Source organism: Silurus meridionalis, chromosome 19, assembly GCF_014805685.1.
Source record: "Silurus meridionalis isolate SWU-2019-XX chromosome 19, ASM1480568v1, whole genome shotgun sequence".
NCBI classification, from domain to species: Eukaryota; Metazoa; Chordata; class Actinopteri; order Siluriformes; family Siluridae; genus Silurus; species Silurus meridionalis.
Window position 1 is genome coordinate 7,644,907 of NC_060902.1, and position 21,670 is coordinate 7,666,576.

The following is a 21,670-nucleotide window of genomic DNA, read 5'->3' on the forward strand; positions in this document are numbered from 1 at the left end:
ATGTTTTTTCCTACCCAATACTGTGTCAGTGTCTACCCAAAATTGTTGTCTGTTTTCAACAAACATCGGTGATGTACAAAGTACACCATTACTGTACTTATGGTCAAATACCCTGTTTTATAGTTCAAAAGAACTTGCTTTTGAATGTGCTAAAGTATCAAAAGTAAAAGTACTAAGCTTACTTGAATAATTTTTGCACTTCAGTGTTCTGGTCTCCTGCACATCATACTATAAAAAGGAAAGAGATTTCTATTGTTACAAATAAAGTGAGAGTACTGTACTCTGTAGAAACTCTTGCCGGAACAGCAGGGTTACAGTTGTAGTCTCAAGACAGGTTCATTTAAGTACCGTATTTTTCGAACTATAACCTGCTACTTTTTTCCTATGTTTTGAACCCTGCGGCTTAAACGACGAAGCGGCTAATTTATGAATTTTTCCTGGGTTTTTCCTGGTTTCACAAACCTCAAGCCAAAAAACTGAGCGACATAACATTAGACCAATAAAATTTCCGAATGGAAACGAAAAAACGCACCTCACCTGTGTTCTGAGCTGCACAGCTATGTGAGAAAAAAACTTTTTTTTTAAACACACGACGTTGCCAAAAGATAAACTCTCGAGAGAAATAGTTGTAAAAGGAAGGAGGAAGACAGTGAACAATGACTTACTTGGTCGGCTACTGTTTAGAGTCTGGGTCATTGGAGAGCTCGCTAACTCCAGTTGCAACAGAAATCATATAAGCACAGACAAGTTTCCAAAACTTGGCAACAGCGTTAATGGTTAGTCAAAGAAACTTAGAAATAAGCATCAGAAAATAATAAGGACATAATCCTCGTCTTGAACACACCTAGTAATAGTGGAAAAATGCAGTGGCAGGCTATTCCCGAAATACCGCTATGCTCCTAAATAAAGCGCAACATATTTACACCGTGTGTAACGTGTCTTTCATTAAAGCCCGTGTAAAGTACATTAGTGTAGACAGGGCTTATAGACAGGTGCGGCTTATTTATGTTAAAAATAAAAATATTTGTAAAAGGCTGATATATAATGGCATGTTTTTCTGAACCATAGCATAGTAAAAAAAAAATACAATGCATTAAAGTTTATTCATACATTAAATAATTTTTTGATAAAATACAGATACAAATTACTTTAATGTCCCCCACTGGTCTTAAATTACACCTTTCATTGTTGGTTAGCTTTATTAAGTGGGAATTGTTTCCTTACATCTATGATTTTACAGTTAATTCATTTAAAGAGCAAGTCGAACACATTACAGACTGTAATTTGTGTACTTAAGTGTACTTAAGCACAGGAACAAATTATAAATATTTTCTACCATTCAACACTGATTAACACAAGAAAATCTTTGAAACAGGGCACTTAGGGAAAACCAAAAATATTATTTAGCATGTACTTGACCCTAACCCTATCCAAAGCAAATACAATACAAGTGCAGCTAATAAAGATGAGGGAGCCACTGTTTATAGTAATAGTAGTAACAGAAACTGACCTGTTTTGCAGAAGCTCCTTAATGTTAAGTGTAATTATAACTTGAGTATAACAATTGTCAATTTTGGTAATATTTTTATGGTGTAATAAAAGGGACAAAGTAATCACTTAATCAGATATTAGAAGCCATCACTGTAGTAACTGTTGTTATTAGGTCATGTTTTCACATACAAAAACCTCTTTGAGCAATACCAATAAAATTACATATCCTGTGATCTGAAAAGTGGACTCTTTTTTGAAATATACAATAAATCAATGAGCCGCTTAGGGCAACCTGTACACCTGCTCATTTATGTAATTATCCAATCAGCTAAGCATTTGGCAGTCATGCAAAGCGTTCAATCATTTAGATACATGACAAGAGCTTTGGTTAATGCTCACATCACACATGAGAATGTGGGGTAAAATGTGTTTTTTTTTAAGTTACTTTGATGTGTGATGGTTGGTGTCAGACGAACTGCTTTGAATATTTCAGAAACTGTTTATCTGGGAACTGCAGTTCTGCAGGCAGAAATGCTTTATTAGAGAGTTCAGACGATTGGGGAAGTATGGTAATTCAAATAATCACTCTTTACAACCATGCTGAGCTGTAAAGCATGTCAGAATGCAGTCTTGAAGTAGACAGATCAATAGACAAAAATATACGATTCCTGTCTACCAAGAACAGGAAGCTGAGGCTAGAATGGGCACAGGTTTATTCTAACTGGACAGTATGCCTTTTGGGAAATGGTATTCTGGTTTGATAAATCTCATTTTCAGCAATGACCAGCATAACACCGGACCTGTAATTTGTAGTGGTGATGGTGTAGTGTCAAGAATTTGTTCTGGTACATGTTGCACTCCTCAATACTAATCAAGCATTGTTTTAATGCTGTAACCTATAATCTGAATATCGTTGCTGATTATGTGCATTCCTCCAATGTGACAATTAACACGCTGTTGACATTATATTGTATCACATATTTTTCAGCTTTTTTGCCCCACAAAAGTTTTCGTATTCTGAACAGAATTATATGCTGGAATTTATCTAGAATAAAGACCCTTAGAAGATGTCAGGTTCTAATGGTCCACAAAGTCATTTTGCAACTCTTATATAGCTCTTCACCTCCCAAGGGCACCAATTCAGTGCTTATGTGATGATTATTATTAACAGCCAATTAATTATACACTCGCACTGAACCGAGTAACCCCTGACTGGGTCCTATTATTAGGAGGTAGCCCTCTTTTGGCCCACTGCAGTCAGTTCCTCACTGCTGTCTGCTCACTGTGGCCTGATACTATCTTGCACTTTAATGGCTTTCTAAGCTGTTCTTTTGAGTCGGCGCATTAGCATTAGCATTATCAAGTTATTTACTTTCCAAGCCTCTTTTCCACTGGGCTGCATTTTCCACTGCTCCAAGTGTCAGAAACCACTGGCTGTGATTTTCCATTATTCTCCACAGCGCGGGCTGAGCATGCGGCAACCCATGACTGTCCAAACACAAAGAAAAGAAACTCCCGACTGAGAAAAATGATTGCTAAATCAGCTCATTTTTGCATTTATTCTTATCTCCTGCTGAAAAACCGAACCAAACATGAATTGAAGGCTAGCAGTTCTGAAGTGTGCATTGCTACAAAACCTACTAAAACCAACATAAGCAATGATTTGATGATGTCCTATTGATTAGCATGCTAAATTTTAGCTTAATTTGTGCCATATTCATTTATTATGATTTGTTTTCAAATTGTTGTAGCCATTGTATTGCCGTGCATTTTAAAAAGAAACCGTCTACACATTAAATTATAACTGTTTTTATTAGAAAAACTAAAAGCTTTCTCTCATCTCTCATTGGTGAAGAGAATTATGGGATTGCCTTGCCTTTGGTGAGAAAAGCTCATTCAGTCAAGTAGTTGCCTATAGAGCAGTGCAGATAGAGAAGCAGAAATACTGTGCAAAAAAACAAGACAATGTCCTTCTAAATGTTAAAGGTATAGTAAGAATTTTCAAAGTTTTATAGATTATAACATCCTGTGCATGAACATTTTTAAAGCCATTCTAAACTTAAAGCCATTCTAAACTTCAGACACACACATCTGGGGAAAAACCTGTATAAGTGTATCATGTTTTCTGTTAACAGTATATATAAACTGATCTTAAAATCTAAAAATGTATTTTTAAATATTTCACTATTTACTGAACAGCACATTTCTACATTATGTTGTTCATTGTGACCATTTATTCTGTTCTGTGGTGTCAGAACTAAAACCTTCTTACCTCTGCTAACATCACTGTAACATACACCCTCTCATGATTTATTGCTATATTATAACTAAGCCTGAATTATGTTCTAACGTGGATTATGCCAGAAAATGTCATACATTTTAATTTTGACAAGTTGGATCAGAACTATTCCAACACCCATAAACAACAGTTCAGGCAAGGCTGATATTTATGCTCCACTACTCAAATGCGGAATGAAAGAAATCAAGATAAACATCTGCTTCAGCTCTGCCTTGTCTATTATGTTCCAGTATTTAAAACACTTTGCTCAATGTTATCAGTTCAGATTCTTTTACTATAACTGTTGCATATAACATGCTTTTCATTGGAATTTATATAAGGACCATTGTTTTTACTGACTTTAATATCCAGGCATAATCCAGCTTATAAATGGCTTACAGTTAAATTAAGCAAAATAGTTTCAACCAGTGGTGGAATGAAAAGAAAGAAAGTTTTTAATTTCTGTATTTGAGTAAAATTGCAAATACCCTGCTTAAATATAACTGCAATGAAAGTACTCCTTTCATATTGCTACTTGAGTAAAAGTACTAAATTAATTGCTTTTGAATATACTTAAGTATCAAATATAAAATTCTATGAAAACTATATTTTAATAATTTTGTCTGGTGACTGGGCCAACGCTAGATAACACTCCAGCCAATCGTTTGCACTCTAGATAACACTTACAGACCTTAGACATAGGCTTCAGGTTATTTTCTTGTTTTATGGTACAATTTTGGTCTAGTCAGCCACAGTCCAAATAGTATGGCGTGTAATTATGAAATGGTAGCCATGATGGTTCAGTGTTCCTTACACCATTTAACCAACATGTACATTATAAAGTTAAATGAGTTAACATAAACAGAAACTTGACATACATGACACAGCTGCTAATCCAAAAACTACTGTAACAGTAAGGTGTAAGGTGACAATTTGATTTAAATGATTACTTCTACATTACCTAGTTTGTTGCATATAAACAAAAGGAATATGCATGAATCTGTCAAAATGTAAAAAAAAAAACTAGGTGATTTCTTTTTTGTTTGTTTTTTTAAAACATTTTTAAAGAAAAATGTACTGGAAAAAAAATCTTCAGGACTGTTTAGTACTGGTCCCACATTACACATTACCAATCCTATATAAGTTGCATGGGGACTTATGTGGTGAAGAAGCCATGAACAGATTGAAAATTTGTGTTAGATGGTTTGCATAGTGGAACATTATTTGGCACTCAGAGTTGGAAAGAGTAATAATATTAAAAATCGACTTAAATAAAAGTTAAATAAAAGTTAAAAAAGTAGCTAATTTAAGATTTATTTAGAGTAAAATTTGCCAAGTAACTTTTTTTAATAGCGGGGTAGGGTGGGTTCATAAGGTTCAGAGGGATATAAATCTCAAACTAGTTGTTTTTAACTAAAGGAACAGTTTTACATATAAAAAAGTGTAATAAAAAACTACAGTCAATGACTTGAGTCTAATGTGTTATGCACTTTCACAGCAAAAAAATTCTCTCCTTTTATAATGTCATTTATGATGATGAGAGAAACCGCACATCCATAGTTAGAATTCAGACAGTGAGCGCAATCATCGAACAACTTCGAATTCATATCATTTCACTTTTAGCTGGGAATGAATCACTGCCATCTGATTTGTCTACATCCTTTCTTTTTTGTGAGTTTATCTGGTTTTTTCTCCTATCCCTCAATCAAATAGTGCAGTAGTTTCCCGGGTGCAATTTTTTTCCCCTTGCATTATTTTAATGTACAGGGTTTTTTTTGTTACTCAGTAACAGAAATTATGTATTTAAGTACAAGACTTCAAACAAAACATACAAAAGTAAAAGTAAAATTATAGATAACTTTAAAAAGTAGAAATACACAAAAAATCTAATCAATTAGAGTAACATGAGTAATATCGTTACTTTCCACCTCTGAAAGCACTGTGGCAGATGTTTATTGTACATTTTTAAAATGGTGTCTCCAGTGTCAGAGCTTCATAAACCTATTGTACAACTGATATCAGCTTTTTATAATGTAACTGATAGCAACTAACTTTTTCTGTGAACTCATTAAATGGAAATATATATGGATAAAAGATATGTACCCTAAATTTTAATTGATACAATTTGTATCTTCTTGGCAAAAGACTTTTGCACATGAGGATTCAAACCCTGAGGGATGTGCTTTATTGGAAAAGAATAAATTTTGCACTGTTCTTTCTTACTTGCAAAAAGTGTACAACCTTCCATTAATCCATTTGAAAGATGTAAGCACTGGTCAATCGATGCAAAGTAAAGAGTTTCACTTACAATGTTTACTGCAAGCTACATAAAAAAAAAAAAAAAATTAATAAAAAGGTTACATTAAAATTCATATTTTTAAAAGAATTTTTCCAAAAAAATTTAGTGAAACTAAATTTAATTTTGTTTAATTTTGTTTAATTTTTTAATTTTGTTTAATTAAAAAAATATATATTTGTATTTTTTATTTTCTTCACACATTTAATCATGACAATTAGAAACAACTGAACTTAATTATTTTAGTTATATACAGGCATCAATATCAATTAGATTCGTATTACTAACTGCTTGCACTACACACAGTTCAGGACATTGAAATTATTTCCTGTGGAATCAATGCATACAAGGTCACATCAAGGACATATGAGCCACAGGAGGCAATGTGTCACCGACAAACATTATGGCGGTGTTACAGACACTGTTATCTAACCGCATCAGCACCCTCCCCTTAAGCCCTCGAGAGGAACTATTGATTGCACCTCTGGTGACCTTACATGCTAGTTTGATCATCACTATAGAGACATAGGAGATTACCCAGAGACCTCTGCCTGCTAGAATAAATACCCATCCAATGAAATAAACACCTCTTTTTTATTGAAATTGTTTAAAAAAAAGTTGTAATGTATTTGCTCTAATATATTTACACTAAGCAATTATAATATTATAATAATATATATTATTATGTTATATTATTATATTATTAATATTATAATATTACATAAAGTACCATTCAACCAAATTGGTTTTTAAATTGGGTAAATTCCTATGACATTTTTACAACTTGTAATTTTTTGTCTTGCTTTTTTAACCAACAGACTTTTTTTTTAATTATTTGCTTATGATTTAATTTGCAAATGAAATGTGTGCAGACAAATTGCTAAATCAACAAATATTCCAACAGATTCCCATCCTGCTGAGGTACTTAAATTCATGTTAAATGTTCCCATATTTGCAAATCAGGAAATTCTGTGTTGAGAAGGAAATGATTTCATACTGACACTTTATAATGATTTTAAACAGTGATCAATAATAAATCATAATGTGTAATTAAATATAAGAGATGATTATGTTTCAACATCCAAATGTGGGCCATGCAACTGAGCTTGAAAAGCATAAAGCTAAAAGAGTGTATGCTTGATGGCATTTAAAAAAAAAAAAAAAAAATGATGCCTTGAAATTTATTAGTTCTAATTTATAAATCGATCAGGAAAAATGTTCCAGTGCATTTAAGAGCCCAACACTTGTTTCTCACTCTAAAGACTATAACCTTTGCTTCATAAATCAACTAAATCATTTGGATAGAATGTTATGTAAATGCTCTTCATGAATATTTATGACACTGAAGCCAAGTTTTCACAAGAGTACACAGTCGTGTCTTAAATTTTTGCGAGTTGCAGGGGTTATGTAATTGCTTAAGTTTCCATTTCAGGGAATAACAAGCTGCCTGTGAGTTCCCAGGCATTTCCACACCAAAGAGTAAAAACAGAAAATGAATCAAAATACTATCTTTACACATATTTTTGTGCAGGCTGCGGAAGCTCAGGTCTCGTGAGAACGTCCAGACAAATCTTGCAGACGAGGAGCATTATAGCTGTGGGTTAAGCTTCTACCTACCTAACGTTCAAATCTGGGCCATTTCTCTCTCTCTCTCTCTCTCTCTCTCTCTCTCTCTCTCTCTCTCTCTCTCTTTATCTCTCTGTCCCACACACATAAACACAAAGTGCTAGTTATAAAGATTATATATGCATTTAGACATTTTATTGATTTATAACAAAAGAAGACGACTGCACCATCCCACCATCCATATTCCTGTTCACATCATGTCAAAGGCAATGAACAAATGATTTGTTATGAAGATGAACATAGGAAAACTGCACAAACTAGCTCTGCAGCGGAGTTCATTTGAAAATGACAATATTCCAAAGATCTACAGTGTACGCAAAAAATCACAGTACAGTAAAAATTTGCTTTTCTCGATATTAAAACATGATTATCACAACATAACAGACATTTCTTTCACATGCCAATCCAATAATCATTTTTATTGAGGGAAAACAAGGATGATGTAGGTATAGTAATTAAAATATGATTTATTTTGAGGCATACGCAGATTTAAAATATTGGGTCGATATTACAAGATAATAAGAAATTTTATCCTAAATCTGCTGTATTGTTTTCCTTGATAACTTCAAGAAAGATCAAATTAAGAGCAATGCTGTTAAAGGAACATTGTTTCTAGCTGTTATAATGTAAGTAATAATTCCTCCTTCAATCTATAGTGAAATCTGAATGTATTTCATTGAGAAAACTGTAGAGATCATTTTTTCCCTCTGCCAGATAACATGCTGATAACATGCTTTGTACCGGAACCTTTGACATTAATCATAATGCTGGATTTTAAAAAAGTGACACGTTCAGGAATCAGCAAACTTTTTTGTATGAAAAATAAATAAATAAACAAATTAAAGTTTCTACGTTTCTGATCACTATAACACTAGAAACACTAGGAAACCCAAATCGAAATAAATTTTGCATTTCTTTCAGCTTCGTTTTAAAGCTGTATGCAAGTGTAATTTAACACAAAACACCTGGCACCATAAACAAGCAACTACTTGAGAAAAATTTCACTTCCAACAGTTCAAATCATTCAAAACCAAATTAACCCAGTGAGAATAAAGAAAGTAAAGCACTTACTCTGCAGCATCTCAGGCCCATGGCACAGATTACATGAACATCCTGTGGTTGTAGGAGGCTAAAAATAACCCAGCGACAGTAGAGCTCGGCACTTTTCCATGCACACAGTGCATCTGTGATGAGAAAAGCGTGCTGGGGAGGCCCGAGGCTGGCTACGGCATTCTGGGTAAAAATGGCAGTATAGATATAAGCTCAGATCGTGTAAGGTCAGAGAGAGAGAGAGAGAAAGAGAGAGGGAGAGGGAGAGATAGAGAGAACAGCTGTATGAGGTCCACCAGCAGGTGACTGCATGGTCACTGTATCTCCTCTCCCTTTCACTCTCTCTCTCTCTCTCTCTCTCTCTCTCTCTCTCTTTGTCTTATCTGAGGTTTTCGTTCCCGCAACAGCCAATACAGCTCTTTGTATTATCATCAGAAAATCCTGTATAATCTGCGTCTTGAAAGTCATTACGCCGTAAACTATCGGGTGGAATTGCGGTGCAGCAGGTTGGTCAAAAAACGACTCCCATTTATCCGTTTCAGAGAAACACCAAAGGATGGATGCCATCATATGGAAGGGTTTTGAACATTCATGAACAACTTTAGTTAGGATTTTGGGACACAATCTGAATTTTAACCAGAAATTATATCAAGCAGTTGTCAATATCTTCAATTTGACAACTAAAATATCATGGATATAGCAATAGCAATACAAACATAGCGATGTGTTTGCGGTGTCTTTTTCAATTACTCTGAGCTACAGTAGTTTGTAGCCAGTGCCAAGGTTATATTTTGATTTTTTTTTCAAGACAAGACAATGTTGATATTTACTATCATATCCAATCTCAGCATCATTGAATTGTCCATTATCCACAATATAACAGCTATTCGGTAGCTAAATTTTTATTCTGTGTCATTAAGCTAGTTTCTGCCTGGTGTCCATATATTCTAGTTGCCAAGCAACAGGGTTCTCATAATGTCAACCAAGCATACCATGCATTCAGATCTCAATGTGGTTCACTAGTTCCATCAATAAGCATCATATTTAGCATTATGTTATTTTTGTGCATAAAATAGCAATACAAAAAAATAGAACTTAAGGTACATTGTGATTTAGCATCTACAGCCAATGTACGGAGATCAAACATCGATCAAACTTGTAGATTTGTTGTAAAAGTAATTGCGGATTTAAGCTTTTGCAGAAACACAGACGGTGACTCAAAATAACACGATGTGAAACCCATAACAAATAGATCGGCTGTCACTTCATCCCGCACAAAAACCTACACCCCCATGCTGAGCAGGACACAGTGCTGTTTATCTCACTCACAGGCTTAAGGTATTATTTCGTTCAGAATCTCCAGAGGCAATGCAAACTTTGGTCCATATATTTGAACAAATATAGATTTTACATCAAGAAGATTTTTGCTACGGTGTTTACTAGTGGTTTAAAAGTAAAGACAATTCTGCCAATGTAATGTGTTACAATACTGACAAAAAAAAGTCATAACATTTGGCTTTACTTAGGTGATGCACATTACCTGCTATGTTGTGGTCAGTTCACAACTCAGAACTTAAAGTGTGGACTGTTCTTAGAGGTTCTACCACCAGACTGAGCAGCCTACAGGGAGTAAACATGTTAAGGCAGCTGGAGAAGTATACTTCCCATGGCCTTTGCTTTTGGGACTGGCCATCTTCCATAGGCCAAGCTACCTTTAAATAGTCTGCCCACCCACTGTGTGTATTATTGGGAAACTGTGCTCTATAGTGTAAAGCCAGCAAATCAGAGACTTAAGACTTTCTCAGAGGTATTTGTTTCTGTACTGCTGATCATGGCCATTTCAGAAAGATATGTTACATTATGTTAAAGTCTTCAGGCCATGCTGTGCACATTGTTTGTTTCATTAGCCTTATAACAACTTGAAAAAATACTTCGTTATTATAATTTTCCAAGATTGTAGCATTCTAAAGGCACCAAGGGCAATATCTTTTTCTGAACAAACATGAAAACACAGCAACATCTGTGCCTCGTGATAATGGCTGGTCTGATTACTGCAGAGTCATGAAAAAAAAACAATAAAATCAGTCTCAGTAATCAATGTAAAAAAGTTGTAAGCAAGAAAGCAACGTTTTGGAGTCAACAAGGCTAAATGACTCCTATACAAACCAAACTGACAACCGCCAAACTGTCTGTTCTAATGGGCATCAGCTGTCTTAAATCCTGCTTTCATCAGTTATAATGTGTCATTATTACGCACACACACACACACACACACAAAAACATTACACCGAATTGTGTAAAAACGTATAATAAAATGCTTGCTAATATGTGAGGGGTGTTCTCAAAAGTTAATACACCCCTCAGATATTAGCAACCATTTTATTATAAAGCACTTTTGTGAAAACGTCTCTAGGTTATAACCGTAACCCTAGTTCCCCGAGGGAACGAGACGCTGCGTCAAAACGCTATGGGAACGCTCCCATAGCGTTTCGACGCAGCTTGAGTTCCTGAAGGGGAACACCAATTACATTTCAGCATCCATTTTATTATATGTTCTCAAGGGACAATACAGCTTGTATAGCAGCGAGTACCTAAGTAAAAATGTCAAAACTGTGTCCAACGTGTCAATATTTTGTTTGAGCACAATTGTTATCTAGCGCTGGCTTGATCCTCCTGGGCATGGAATTTACCAGAGCTCCACAGTTTGTTGCTGGGATCCTCTTCCACTCCTCCATAATGACATCATGGAGCTGCTGGATATTACACACATGGTTCTTTTCCACCTTCTACTTATGGATGCTCCACAGGTACTCAATAGGTCTGGAGACATACTTGGTTACTCCATCACCTTCACCTTCTTCAGAAAGTGTTTGAGATAACTTTAATGTTGGAAAACTGCCGTTTGACCCAGTTTTTAAAGGTAGGGCATCATGTCCTGTTTCAGAATGTTACAGTACATGTTGGAATCCATGTTTTCCTCAATGAACCATAGTACGAGTACCAGCAGCACTCATGCAGCCCCAGACCATGATGCTACCACCACCATGCTTGACTGTAGGCAAGACACAATTTTCTTGTTACAAGTTTATTTTAGTCTCATCAGACCACAGGACATGGTTCCAGTAATTCATGCTCTTGGACAGGTGTTCTTCAGCAAACTGCAGGCTTTCTTGTGAGCCAGCTTCAATAAAGGCTTCCTTCTGGGATGATGGCTATGCAAACTGACTTCTGCAACCTCTAAAGCAATGCTGGCATCACTCATGCGTCTGTTTTTTTTAACTCAACTTCTTTGATCGAACATTGTGACATCTGTTCCAAGTAGAAGCCTTCTTGGAAAACCTCTGTATGACCCTGACCACTGTAGTGTAACTCAGTTTCAGGGTGTTACCGATCTTCTTATTGCCTAGACCATCTTTGTGGAGAGCAACATCAAATTCTCAAATCCTTAGAGAGTTCTTTGCCATATGGTACCATGTTGAACATCCAGTGGTCAGTATGAGAGCATTGTACACAAAGGACCAAATTGCTCTAATACAATGATGTATTATGATGTACAGCTGTTATCACTGAGGGTGTACTCACTTTTGTTGCCAGTTATTTTGACAATAATGGCTGTATGTGGAGTTATTTTTAGAGGACAGTAAATCTGTATATTGACAACTCTAAAATATATCAAAGTTTCATTTCTATAGTATTGTTCCTTGAGAAGATATTTTAAAACAGTTGCTGAAATGTGAGGGGTGTACTCACTTTTGTGAGATATTTACTCCAAACTGATATTTATATTTAAGTTTATTTTCTGAAGGTAATACAGAAGGTATTCTGTATTATCTGGAAAATTTCACCTAAACCTATACTGTGATTCTGCTAGTGACATATTAAATACAACATCTTAATCCAGAGCAATGCAAAGTATAAACACACGCATCAGACAAGTTTGATCAAACTCAGAGCTGCAGAACTGTTGAGTCTACAGGAATGTAATTGCGACTCCAAGCTTTTGCAGAACAGCAAACGGTGATTCAAAATAACACGATGTGAACTCCATAACAAATAAATCGACTATCACTTCAGCCAGCTCAAAAACCCAAACCCCCACGCTGAGGACACAGTGCTGTTTATCTCGCTCACAGAAAGAAATGGCTTTAAGTGTGGAACCCTCTGATTATTTCACAGTATGCTAATTAACTGAATATGACAGATTTCACTAAATCTAAATATCTGCACATTTTCAGAAATATCACAGAACACTGCAGAGGCTATATGATGTTCACATAGAGACATTTCTGTACAGCCCACTTGTTACAATTGCAGCTTGTAGCTGTTCATAGTATATAAGAACAATGTGGACAAAATTTCATATTCAAAAAATCTGCTCTTTGACAACCAACTGTAGTTTACAGCCACTGCTAACATCATTTTTCATACCAGTATAGCAAAATATTGTAGCACTAATAGTGTATACCTACTAACATTTTTAGTATTATTTCCAGTACATGACAGACTACTGGTACAACTACAGTATGTGTAGTGCATAACAATGATCTTATTAGCTAGGAATAAAAGCCATACAGTGTACTGGTAACTTACAGTATAAAGTGTAGTATAAACTACTAACTTTTATTCTTAGCTAACAAGGTCATCGTTATGACAGAAACAAGTATAAAGGAGCTATAAGATGAAAATAAGAGAATAACCAAGGCCTTATAAATAGTTTGTAATAGCATACACATCCATAACTAGTCATCACCAAAAGCAACTATTTGTTGGTGCTATTTTCTGATCCCTAAAATAAACGTTACCATTTAAAAAGTAAGCAAAAGTTTGTGACCAATAATTTATCGGTAGATTAATCTCTCAAATGCGTTTTCTCAGCACCACTGCTGCTACAGTAATTGCTATGCGTTAGAAGTCAGAAGGCACTTTATGTATGATTTGCTGTCTGTCTGAATCAAAGAAATAAAATGAAATAAAAAATGAAATAAAAACTACTTGTACCATATTGAATTGCATAGCATCATATTTTTCCATTGCATTGTTTTTCACTTAATCGCAAATTGCATAATTAAATCAAAATTGAATCACACTGCATCATAATAGGGGTGAATCATATCACATTGCATCTGTAGCTGCTGCATATGTATCTTTGATGTATCGTATCATTGGCTATGCATCAGTCACATCAGGCTCAGTTTAATGCACATCACAAAATAAAGAATATAATTATGTTAATTATATATAATGTCAATGTTGATATAAAACACGTTTATAAGTGTTTAAAACTAATACTTTTATTTTTTATTTTTGTTGAGCTCTCAGAACACTACAGTACATACTACATTTTAACCAACCCCAATGCAGAATGATTAAGAAAACAATATAAAGCATGCACAGTAATAATGAAATTTACTGAGACATACATCTAACTTAAAGGTGTAGCATTTAAGGAACAATGGAGAAAGTATGCATGTTGTTATTTATAAGTTTTTTGCAGTGGCTTTTAAAGTGGGGTCAGGGATCTGCATGGGTCTGTGACTTTTACGTTTTTTTTACAAAGGTAAAAATCACCATTTTGTTGCAGTACTTGAGACCGGTCTTTTTAAGGTCTAGGTCTTTTATCAGTCTAGACCAAACACAATTATGTGTTAGGTGGATGATAAAACATGGAAAATTAGCACTGATAGGCATGTTGCTTTTCTACACATAAAAATCATCTTTGCAATGACTATTATTATTTATTTGGACTTTTTAGGTTTAGGGTTATGTGTATTAGATGAATTTAAATCATGGTCTTAGTATGTGCCTTGGTTTTGGTCTCAATCCCGCAAAGTCTTGGTCTTGTCTAGGTATCGACACACTCTGGTCTTAACCACAACACAACAATCCACTATAACCAAAATGACTACCGTATTTTCCGGACTATAAGCCGCTATTTTTTCCCACACTTTGAACCCCACGGCTTAAACAACAAAGCAGCTAATTTATGGATTTTTCCTAGGTTTTTCCCGGTTTCACAAACTTCAAGCCAAAAAACTGAGCCCCATAACATTAGACCAATGAAATTGCCGACCGGGCATGAAAAAACACACTTCACCTATGTTCTGAGCTGCACGGCATCGAGAGAAAAGCTTCACCGATGGTGATTTTTAAACGCACAACGATGCCAAAGGATAAACATTTGAGAGAAACAGGTGTATGAAAAATAAAGTATGCATAATATTTTTTAACAGTTTATATACCTTACGCATAGTTCTTTTGGAAGCAGTTTATATACAATATAAGCATTCATATTATATTTTTGATACAGTACATGTTTATACATCAATAAATTAAGCATACAAATTAGTATACTTGATACTAAAAGACCAATCTAAATTAACAATCACACACATCGTGATATTAAAACAAGCGATGGAAACTGAACACCATTGATTCAGCGTGTGGCACAAATGAATGGACATACGTCATATTTGAAAATTGACCTTGCTTCCCATAATGAAAGCCATGCAGCATGCAAACAGCTCACTATTTTTAGCCTGCAAATTGATTCAATATGTGCATGTGTTCTCACTGCTCTTATAATAAAAACAATTACGCCTGCAAGGTTTTTCACAGCAGAGAAAACTATGGATTACACTAGGGCTGCAACTATCGATTATTTTAGTAACCGAGTATTCTACTATTTATTATTATTAATCAAGCAATCAGATAAGAAGTACTTTTTCTTTATTAAAGAGCAATACAAAACATACAAGAGAAAATAATACAGGTATTTTAAAATAAACAAGTAATGCGTTTTTTTTTTGTTTGCTTTTTTGCTGAAATTGCATACAAGTATCTACTAAGCTAAACCATTTAATGCATTTAATTGCCATACTACATCAAAATGCAAATGCAAATATATATAAATAAAGAATCATAAATAAAAATGCATCATACTGATTTTAGAAACTGTGATAAAATATTATGAATTATGATTATTAATTTATTTCTTTTGGCATATGCAGATTTCTAAGGTTCAGAAAGCCAAGAGTTTCCAATTCGACCAAAATGTGTTCTTGTTTAATTTACTCTTTGAGACAAATAGATATTTACAGTATAAAATAATTATTGTATGTAACTAAGGGTGATAAAATAGAGTTAAACATTAAGCCTTATTTTTAGACCGATGAAGACTTGGTCTAAAAAGGATAAATAAAACAATTCGTTTTAATAAAAAGAACGAAAATTACTTCTGTATTATGAAGCAAATAAATTGTTAGATAGAACCAAAAAAACACAACAGTTGGCTAAAACATAATAGTTGCTCAAAATAACAGACACTAAGATCACCAACAACCCCACAGGGCACTGGTTATCACAAGCCACAATTTAAAGAACAACTCATCAGCAGTGGGAATCAGAATACCAGCTTGGAATATAAAAAAAAAATAGAAAGCGCAATATGTAGAGATAGAAAGGATCTGTTAATGATCCAAAACATACAAGCTTCTTGGTCAAGCCATGTGGAGGTAGTGCCGTGGCTTGTGCTTGCATGGCTACCTCGGGAACAGGCTCACTAATCTTTACTGATGATGCAACTCATAGTGAAAGAAGCAGAATAAATTTAGAAGTACCAATTTATGAAAAATGCATCCAATACAATTGGGTGGAATATCATGCAGCCAGACAATGATCTGAAACACACTGCCATCACAACAAAGAAAGGAGAAAGTGAAGTTTTTAGACTGGCCTTGCAAACACCAGACCTCACCCCTACTGAGCAGCATTTCACCTCCTAAAGAGGAAACTGATGGGAAACCAACACAAAAAAACTACAGAAAGTGACCACAATTGTTGCCATGTTATAAGTTGCTTAACATGTAAATGTCAGAAAATCACAGATGAAATTCTGTCATCCTATTAAATGTTTTTTATTTTTTTCTAAAATCCAAATGACTTTAGCCATTCCATGTTTTAAATTATTTTGTGAAGTTGAGGTTCAAGCATCTGTTGTAGTACTCCCAGGGCCACAACAGCTCTTGAGAAATACCTTAAAGATCAAGACCAAGTCAAATGACTTAACTAACTCATAATTTCAGAAAGCCTATCCACCAGAAGAGAATAGAATTGGGTACAGTCCCAAGCCTTTCACAAAGAAAGATTTAAGAAATGTCACTTGACAATTTAAAGCAGACTGGAAATATGGAAGTACATGTCTTGGCTTCCAAGAGCAAATCAGAAACAAATAGGAGCCACGAATCAGATGGTAAATGCTGGCGAAACCAAAATCCCCTTCTACAATAAGCTGTGTTCAACAGTGCGCTCATGCTGCCCCCTTCTGAGAGTCCCAAACACAATTTAGTGTGAAACACAACCCTCTCACGCCCACTGCCCTCCACTGTAACACACCATTAGCTAACTACATAGCTGGAGGACTCCTGGTGCCTTTGAAATGAAGTCTCTGCAGGCCGCTGGAGTGATTACAGCTCAAATTAAAAGCTATTGGTTACCGAGATGGAAAAAAACACAAAGTCTTAAAGTGAAGGCCCAAAGGTCGAAGTAGGCTAATCTTCCAAAACAGAGGTGCTGATGGTATGCTTAGGACATATCTATGTGCTCTTATTTTTTGTCCATTACTTTGTAATATCTTTGCCTTAAATTAAGAATGTTTGATTTTATAATGTATTTACCTGATTTACTGATGAAAATGGAACTGTTCTCAAGCTCTAGCCTCTAAAAAGCAGGAGGAAATGGAAATAAACTGATAAAGAAGGAATATAATCGGTCATTTAGGCTTTTCTAAATGTGTATTATGTGGAACTCTCTCAGAAAAGGGAAACATTTGCAGGATTCCTTAAAAAACATGTAAGGGTTTTGTTGGTTTTTCCCTTTTGGAGGAAAATGAAATCAGCCATGTTTTGGTACAGTCCAAAATGGTGCAATCCAAACTGAGTCCAAAATGCGATGAACATTATCTCTGTAGTTTATTGTTTGCTAACAAGCTAACGAATTTTAGTCATTTGTTTTTACTTTCTGTAGAGAGTCTGTCTCACATTGACCCGGTTTAAAAGAAGGAGTTAATCTTTCACAAGATTGACGGCGGGTGGCGTTTCCTTCATGACATACACTCGTCTCTCACTTTAACTATTCATCAGGTGTTATGGTGCTCGGCACCAGCTGCCTCCGGAACAAGTCATTACAACGGAGTCAAACCACCTGCTACATCAATATCGCTCCTCAGATGTTCCATTTAATTAGGCCAAATCAAACGATCCCCATGAGTGTCACTCAGTCAAGCACAGGCTGAGTGCTAGGCAGCAGCTAAAAACACAGACACAAAAACACAAGAACATGTGCGCACACAGACATACAGACACAGAAATACACAAAGAAACAAATCAAGGAGGATTTTTAAAAAGGAAGCGTATTCTTTCCATGTTACGTTAAATCAGGGTGACAACTAAAGTGCATTGCTTTATTTGAGTATTTGTCGTATTATCAGGATATTCAACCAATAGAAGAGAACACAATATTCAATTGTGTCTTAATTCAGGAGGATCCTCTTTAGGGAGATGGCATTTTTGGGCAGCCAACTATGCTCTGGATATAAAGGCTGTCCCGATTGGACAACAGCATATGGACTATTGACTTTGTTTTGGACAAATTTAAAACAGTGTACCTTTTTCTCTATGTATTAAGCATTGTTGTGCTGCAAGTAGGCCAGTTTGTACCAGAAAAAAAAATCATTTTGCGCTAGTGTACTCAGTGATGTGTGCTTTGCTATAAAAAATATTTTCCAGTCCAAAAAAAAAAAAACCCACAAAAAAGAATTGTCTTCTCTTAAAGGAAAAAAATGTACCCATAGCAGTGGGACTGTTGCTTGATTGGCATAATCTTCTTAAAATTTAACACCTCGGTCGTAGAGGAAACAAGTGCTTCTAGTTTGCAGGCCGTTGTTGTGTGGCACACCTGCTGAAGGTCATGGTGAGGTTCCAGTGAAATGGATTTCTATTCCGCCATTCATTTGACATTCGACAACTAAAAATAGACTGGCACAGTGAAAGAACAGCCATTACAGCAATTACGCAACAGTGTGCGTGGGTATTTAATTAAGCGATCGGTTTGGATATTCCATCCGTCAGTAGTGATGCAGAGACAAGTGTAATGACAGGTTTGTGGCAATATGAAACAAATGAAAATTAAAAAAAAACTGCAGACATGGAAAAGCATTAAATAAGCAGCAATTTTAAACTGTTCAGTGGCTATGGCTGTGCATTTGTACCTTGTGAGATAATGTAATGTGCATTTTGGTGCGTGAATTAGTGATTCAATGCATTGATATTGTGATATTGTGTGATAAAGGTGAGAAGACAATGCTTTCTTCACTGTAGCTGAACAGGTAGCGGAAGAGGCAGGTAATAATTCTAAATAAAATTATTATGCTACTCTACTACTATTCTAATAATACTACTACAGTAAATTAGGTGTGTAACTTTTTTATTTTTACAAAAATATAGACACTGGATCCATTTAGTTATCATTGCAGAAAAACTGTTACATAGTGGTTGTTTTCTACTTAACAAATCAGCTAAAGCAGATTATGAATGGTCCAGAAACTACGGAAAAATCACCAAATTGTGATGGACATCAGCACAAACCGGCAAACGTACACAGGATTAAATGAGAAATTTCAAAACAGAACTGCTATGAGCCTCTATTATATGTTCAATTCTGCAAAGAAAAGAGCAATTATTCTTAAGATGGTGCTAATATTAAATTCCCACATCATTTCCAATATTGTGTTATGTAAATGAATACATGCAAACTAACAAAGTTTGCACTAATTAACAGGAAGTTTGAACAATCTGGGGTAAAATAGACAGGTCATAAAAAGGTCATGCTAAAACATTACATTCCTGAATTGAATTTCTTGTATGAAGATTAACATTTGCTTTGGATCCACAATACAATATTCATACCTAGGGGCAATTTACAGTCACCAAATCTACCTACCAGCATATTATTGGAAAGTAGAAGGAAACTGGAGAACCTGAGGGAAACCCACGCAGAGAGAACATCCACACAATGAGCAAAGTTCATGTTTGGCAGCTCTACCCACTGCATACCTTAGAACTGTTAGCTGGAATATTTACCTATACCCCTTGAGGCTATGAATGTTTCATGCAATGCTGCTACTTTTTCCAAAATAAGGAAGTTCATATCCTTTCTTCTAAACAGGACTGAATGTACTCCCCAAGAAGTCTGCCTACATTGAAGAATGAAGTGCTATGAAGGTTCTTCATATAAACCCTAATGACAGTTTGGGAAACATCTTCAGGATGTTAAGAATTTACTGTTCTTGACTTTTTAAACCAATCTGAGTGTTTATAAACATTTTCAGTCAGTCCCTTTTCAAAAAGAAATGATAACCACTACAAAGCTACAGTTCTGCAGTTCTGCACTGGAACTGCAACTGAAGCCAGTCTTTTTTCCAACTCATAACCATGAATGCCATAAATATAAATTAACAGCTTTACCAACATTGTGAGATGTGTTTCCATATGCCGGCCTTTATTTAGAGTAAAATATCTCCTTACCGTTTGCTTCAGTCCCACTGCAGTGTGTGATAGTGCTGCCTAATTAACACCCAGCCAGTTCCAGAAAAAATAAACACTATCTGAAAGTGGAAACCACTCATTTATAATGGAATGGTTAAAAAATACTAAGGAGAGTTCTTATTTAATACTCATTCTTAATTAAACATGTGTAGAGATACCTTTGATGGCATGTGCTAATAATCTTTTTTTTTTTGTATTTTGTAAAATTGTTATTAACATATCAAAACTGCCATGTTTTAATTGCCATCTTTTATTCCTGTATCTCACTAAAATTTTTCTTTTTTATGTATTTATGGTGGTAGCATGGTGGTCTGGGGCTGCATGAGTGCTACTGGTACTGGGGAGCGGCAGTTCATTGAGGAAAACCTGCAATCCAACATGTACTGTGACATTCTGAAGCAGAACATGATGCCCTTTCTTTAGAAACTGGCCTGAATGGCAGTTTTCCAACATGAAAACGATCCTAAACACACCGCCAAGATGACAACTGCCTTGCTGAAGGGTGATGGAGTGGCCAAGTATGTCTCCAGACCTGAACTATTTAGCACCGGTGGGACATCGCTAAGCTAAAGGTGGAGAATCACACTTCCTGTGTAGTGAGCAAATTTACTGAACTTATTTATACTAATCTATCTGTAATAAGATCATCAAGCTAAATATCAATAAGTATAGCACAGTGTAGTGTAGTGTGTGTATTGTCTATAGCAGTATAGTATATTGTGTGTAGACACATTAACATGTGTTTAAGTTGTGATTCAAATGTAATTGCAATGCAGATTTAAAGAAGTTTTACAATGTTCATTATTTGGAATAATCTACTTTTCTAACTTTCTCTGGACTTAAATTGTGTAGATTTAGCTTGGGTTAGAATTTTATTTCTTTAAACAAGTTATCATCTTGATCACACCTCACCCTAAGCTCAATATGTAATCACAAATAGAACACGCTCAAAGTCTATTCCCCTACACAACTCTCAAACCAATACTTTTTTCTTTGAATTCTGAACCCTTATTAGCCCTAGTTATGTGGATAGAATACAGTGTCCCTATATGCTGATAACATACTTTTGTTCCTCACACTTCATGGTAAAACATCACACTGGATGGTCAAACTCCCAGGATACAGAAGGAATCTCTCTAAACACAGAGAACTCAAAGTTTATTTGTGCTTCCCAACTTCATGCATTAAGGCACTACTAAGCTGCAAACATTTCAAAAGTACGCGAGTGGATTTAGAACAGTTTCGTTTTTGTACATCATCACTCTCTTCCCTTGCTTCATCCAAAATTCATCTATTTCACTGTATACTCAATGTCCAGAGACAGAAAGT

The 21,670-nt window shown here is 35.2% G+C and overlaps 1 protein-coding gene across 12 annotated transcripts in view; it reads right to left on the bottom strand.

Annotated features, from left to right (window-relative positions):
* Positions 1-21,670, bottom strand: part of atp2b2 (ATPase plasma membrane Ca2+ transporting 2) — a 160,781-nt gene that overhangs the window by 122,418 nt on the left and 16,693 nt on the right. For 2 of the 12 annotated variants that reach the window (XM_046874863.1, XM_046874858.1), the window contains exon 1: positions 8,763-8,935. The exons of 9 other annotated variants lie outside the window; for them this stretch is intronic. The gene's annotated coding sequence lies outside the window, so the exon portion shown is untranslated. Of the gene's footprint in view, positions 1-8,762; positions 8,942-21,670 lie in introns of those variants that run through there. One more of the 12 variants, XM_046874869.1, reaches the window with a different exon arrangement.